Source organism: Haliotis asinina, chromosome 9 (assembly GCF_037392515.1).
Source record: "Haliotis asinina isolate JCU_RB_2024 chromosome 9, JCU_Hal_asi_v2, whole genome shotgun sequence".
In the NCBI taxonomy this organism is placed as follows: domain Eukaryota; kingdom Metazoa; phylum Mollusca; class Gastropoda; order Lepetellida; family Haliotidae; genus Haliotis; species Haliotis asinina.
The window spans coordinates 30,499,711-30,505,710 of NC_090288.1; positions in this window are offsets into that span (position 1 = coordinate 30,499,711).

Genomic DNA, 6,000 nt, shown 5'->3' on the forward strand with positions numbered 1-6,000 from the left:
AAACAAGATTCATTCTTCCATAGCCTTAGAAATATGTGTGTTGGATTTATACAGTGCAAACGTAAAGTGCATTACACTCCGTCCTGCAAGGTATCTGTGGTACAACAGAATATTCACACATAACAAATATCCTCACAGCTATAACTATGCAATCTCAGTTATTACCATTGGCAACTATACAATTCTCCTAACATGTATTCCTGAGAAAACGCTACGGTAACAGGTAAAAGTGAAAAGTGACCAAAGTGTGCCCTAACACAGGCATCTGTGCAACTGGGTAATGAGTAAAAAGTAAAATGTAAGAAAGTTATATATTGTTCAAGAACAAAAAAGTCGCTTCATTCGCCACCTCTGTGGTCGTCATCAAATATTCAATTTCTACCGCTTAAATGGCGTTTAAAAGTACCACCGTATCCCTTTCTCTATAGTTAAATATTTGTTTACGATCTCAGAAACGGACCGAGCTTAGTTAAAGCATTTGATTTTTAAACCATTCATGGAAACCTTAATTCCTTGATCCATGAGGAATTGCTTAAAACATGTGATGAACACACACATATCTACATATATATGATATGGCTAAAATATTGCTGATGGGACGATAAATATTAACTAACTCACTCACTCTACATATATATATGTACACGTTCAGCACAATTTGTCAAAAATGAAAGCAAATCTCATTTCAGTGAGTTTACTTTTAGCAATTTTCCAGAATATCACTGAGGGGGACACCAGAAATGTGTCTTCACGCATTATGTCCATGTGGGGAATCGAACCTGGACCTTCCGCATGACAAGAGATAGTTTAACAGCTAGGTTACCCCATCCCCCGAAATCTCAATTCGAGGCATACTGAAAAGCAGCATGTGTAATGCCGAACATCGAGAACACATTTGAAGGTGAGCGAGTTAAAATGTATAGTCAATACGTTAGTAATAGATTTTTTTCACTCATTACTCACGTATTAAATGTGATTATTAGCAGAACACAACTCCAGATTCAAAGACACGTGAACAGTCAGTATTAAGTCAGGTCACCAGGGGCAGCAACGCAGGCTTCAATACGGCAGGGCATACTACTGATGAAAGAAGTTAGAAAGTCGTGCTCCATGCTGTCCCAATATCGGACCAAACCTTGTTTCATTTCAGCAATAGTTGTCAGATTTTTCTTATTGGCGCTTTCCCTCATAAGTCCCAATCATTTTCTATTGGGTTTAGGTCAGGGCTATAGATTGACCTATCTAAGGTCTACGTCTTGGTCTATCAAATTTTGGGTCTGAAACCAGGTCTGTGAATGTTTGGGTCTGAAACCAGGTCTGTGAATGTTTGGGTCCGAAACCAGGTCTGTGGGTCTGAAACCAGGTCTGTGAATGTTTGGGTCTGAAACCAGGTCTGTGAATGTTTGGGTCTGAAACCAGGTCTGTGAATGTTTGGGTTTGAAACCAGGTCTGTGAATGTTTTGGGTCTGAAACCAGGTCTGTGAATGTTTGGGTCTGAAACCAGGTCTGTGAATGTTTGGGTCTGAAACCAGGTCTGTGAATGTTTGGGTCTGAAACCAGGTCTGTGAATGTTTGGGTCTGAGACCAGGTCTGTGAATGTTTGGGTCTGAAACCAGGTCTGTGAATGTTTGGGTCTGAAACCAGGTCTGTGAATGTTTGGGTCCGAAACCAGGTCTGTGGGTCTGAAACCAGGTCTGTGAATGTTTGGGTCTGAAACCAGGTCTGTGAATGTTTGGGTCTGAAACCAGGTCTGTGAATGTTTGGGTTTGAAACCAGGTCTGTGAATGTTTTGGGTCTGAAACCAGGTCTGTGAATGTTTGGGTCTGAAACCAGGTCTGTGAATGTTTGGGTCTGAAACCAGGTCTGTGAATGTTTGGGTCTGAAACCAGGTCTGTGAATGTTTGGGTCTGAGACCAGGTCTGTGAATGTTTGGGTCTGAAACCAGGTCTGTGAATGTTTGGGGTCGTTGTACTACTGGAAAATCCAAAAACATTCCATAGAACACGTGAGCAGTAAAAGTCCCTCGAGAGTATCTGTGTATCGCTCACTGTTCATATTTCCTTCAAGAATATGTTGCCCCTAGCACAGATATGTCACACTACTCGTTAAACTTCGGCGCTGATACAAACGTATCATTGAAAATGTCGTCTGCTGGCAAGTAAACAAAGGAGGATAACTCGTCAGAAACTAATCTCTTGAATGAAACCAAGGTTAGCTGGTTTCGGTTGTTTATACTAGAAATCCAATTAAACATATTCCTAAAATTCTCATTGATTTCTGGTCATACTATATGTACATACTCTCTTGTGTACGGGTCGAAGGCCTTTTGTACAAGAAACGTTTTGACTTTGACCGGCACAATCGCTTGAGCAGGATACGTTTACGTCTTCTTGAACACCTGGGTCTAGATTCTCGAAACATTAACTTCGAAAATCTGTACCCAGGTATCATTACTTTTTGTATAGTGATTCATAACCTTATGCCATGTCGTCATGGTCTCTTTTTGTCTCTAATATTGGCTGAGTGAGTTTACTCTGGAGCCGCACCCAGCAACATTCCAGCTATATGGCGGCGGTCTGTATAATAGAGTCTGGGTCAGACAAGTCTGTGATTAACAGTATGGGCATCGATTTGAGCAAATGGGAACCGATGACATGTTTCAACCAAGTCAGCGAGTCTTACTATCCGATCGACTTACTCGCCCAATATCGCCTGGTCGTAATATAGGGAAGCGAATAATATCAGTATGTGTATATTTGCATTGCATGTTAGAATTGTCGTTATCATAAAACATATTGAAAGTCTATATGTCTAAATGTCTGCTTTCAGTGGAGAGCCCCGTCTAGTATATGTGTACCCTGTTTGGCCTCATCTACGCGCCTACGAATAACGAGATCAAATCAATGATTTTCATATTTTCATTTGCATTCATTGTAGCAGTTGTATCCTGGATCCTGGTCAACATGGCACACGATAGCTGCATGTTTGTGATGTTGATCTACTTCGGTGTATTTCACAATTCTTCATACGCCATGGCATAGTCAACCTTGAACAGCCATGTCCTCAGCACAGTCTTCGTCATTGTGGACACCATCAGCGCGCGACCTGTCCGAATCTGACACTTATCCATGCGTTGTTGTGTTTATCATCCCCAGCCTCATCTACAGGACTACATACAATGCCATCATGTACAGGTATGTACTGGACGTATCCACTCCGGGACCCACCCTTGATATACTATTAGGTATATTTGGGCTTGAATTTATTGTCTTTATCAGCATAGGCTGTATATCTATAGGAAAGTATATGGTAAGGGAGAAATTCTATAACTTGACACCGCGAGGTTAAAGCGGTCGGTGCTTGAAAAGTGTCTGAACTGACCTTATTCTTATCAGTATCCCTCATACAATATATCACACCCGGTACCCTCTATTTAAATGTTTAAATCTAGGCGATAACCTTGAAGATCTCTGCTACCATTGACCTTCAGTAACCCCAGATTGTTGTAAGAGGTTCGGGGTTGATGTCAATCACTGGATTGTCTACCCAGAGACCATTTACATACAGACTACCGTCATAGCTATCGCTGGAAAATTTGCTGAAATCGATAACTATGTTCGCTAGCACTTGCAACAAGAGCAGAACATCTTCACGTGAATATCAGTAAACTGGCTTTAATTTGTTAACTCATCATCATCATGTAAATTATTTAGAAAATTGTTCATTTAAAACAATGAAGTATCTGTGCATTTGTGAAAGGCCAAAATTACAATTCTGAACATTGCCGGCATATATAAATACATAATCACACATCCATATATATCTTTGTATGTTCACAATTACACTTTTTGTAACCCGAATTAAATTATGGCAGTCGTTTTTTGTTGCCTACCATGATTTTCTAGTTACCATTAGTTGTTGACAATAGCACTTTGACACAAAAATGAGGCTACACGTAGATGTCATGTAGAATTAAATTAAGTGGAATATTTGTCGCGATATTCCGAAAGTAATGTGCATTAAGTAAGGTGATATTTTAGCGAACGTACCGTATTATCAAAGTTCATATCAGTGTACCGAACCAAAAACAAATGTCGGCGGACTACCGTTCCATCCCTATGATCACCCGTTTGTCGATCTTACGACAAGCATGGGTTACTGAAGATCAGTTCTAACCCGGATCTTCACGGAAGAGGTGACTTTGGTATTGAGGAGAACAAGTATTACTGGTGATACAGTGTGGATACATTGGCATATTCTAACCTCGGGGCTAGAAATAACAATACAATAATTATTTTTATGGGAAACAGTAAGTAAAACGTGTGACGTACTATGCATCTCTACAAACCAGTAACAACAATTACAATCAATTGCATTTTCGTTACTGACTAATATGTATACACACAGTTTCATATAGACATGCACTAAAACCATCTAAGGTAACTCTAAAACATACTCGACTCTTTGCCGCAATACTATAATGGAAACATTCATGCCTACCGTTCTCACAATTTAACATCCCGCCACAAATGATTGTAGTCTCACAAGTGTGCCTACAGAGTACGTTCCAGCTCTCGTCATCGTACATTTTATGTCCCTTACAGAACACCATAGTAGAGCGATATTGGTATTGGCTTTGCATAGTAGAGGCTTCGGACTTGATAGTTCTCCCGTTCGTGTTGTGACAATGGCGAAGTCTTTGTTGCTCGTGGTGTTGACTGTACTGTCGATATCTGCAATTACAGAGGCACAATTCCTCTTTGGTTAGTATTCATATAAACCATTAATGATTGACGGTACATTATTACGAATAAGTAACGCTTTATGATTAGAATACTTTTGCTATCGTTACACGGGTTTCATTGACCTTTTTCTGTAGGGACATTCTGACAATGCGAGTTGTTGTATAATATTGACACAGATTGTCCACCCAACTGCCGAGACACCACCTGCTCCATGGGCTGTACCATCTGCGACACCGGCTACTGCCTATACTACGACAAAAGCAGCAAGTGAGACGAGACCGAGATGATTGGTGCTACATTTAATATTACCAATATAAGGACAATATGGTCGTGTGTGGAGACATCAACGTTCAGGGTCCCAGTCCACAAAGCGTTCGTAACGTTACGGTATGTCGTAACTCTATAATTACGAACGTTTTGTGGATCGAGATCCTGGTCCTAGATTTTGGAATCGATCTTTACCCTGTCGTAGCATATTTTTGAAAATATCGTTACCTTAAGATGTCGTACGATTGTCGTAAATCTAAGATTTCGTCACTCGTGAATTTTACCTTCATTCAGGGCAAAGGCTTATTTTGCAGAAGATATGAACCAATGTGCTTTACTTTGAAAATCTGTCATTTTAGGTTGTTAAAATCAGTCCCCAAACGTACTAGAATCAGTGCTTTACTTACAAGTTGTAATCGCGAATATTCCATATGTTACATTTGATCGCTTTCAAAATGGCAATGTGCATTCATAAACAGTGTCACATCTACGATGCCATCTGTTTAAATTCACTGTACTCAACCCAATTCGGTTGGTCGACAGATTAGGCATATGCGTCCTTCAGTGTCCAAGTGGAATGCACTGTTACCATGGTGTTCTTTCTGTCTGCACGCGTAAGTACTGTATGTCTCTTTGTGCTTCGTTTATAATGGTAAAATTGGCAGAGGAGGACTTTGTGTTTCGAAAGTGGAGGGATACAGGATAAGAAAAATGATTATCAGATTTTGGGAGCATATATTTCTTCCTATATATGCAAGGCGGTTAACCTTGTTTTCATGTCCAATACTACTTCGAACATAAATGCAAACTGGCGGAATCATTACACAATAAAGACACCGTTGGGAAGGGGCCGTTTACTATTCTGAACCTACTTTTAAAATTGACCCACAACATGTTTCAAGTTCAGGAGCCGAAATTAATAAGTCCGGGATATTGATGCTTGAATGTGTGTCGTCATATAACTGCGTATATATCGTTGTTACATCGA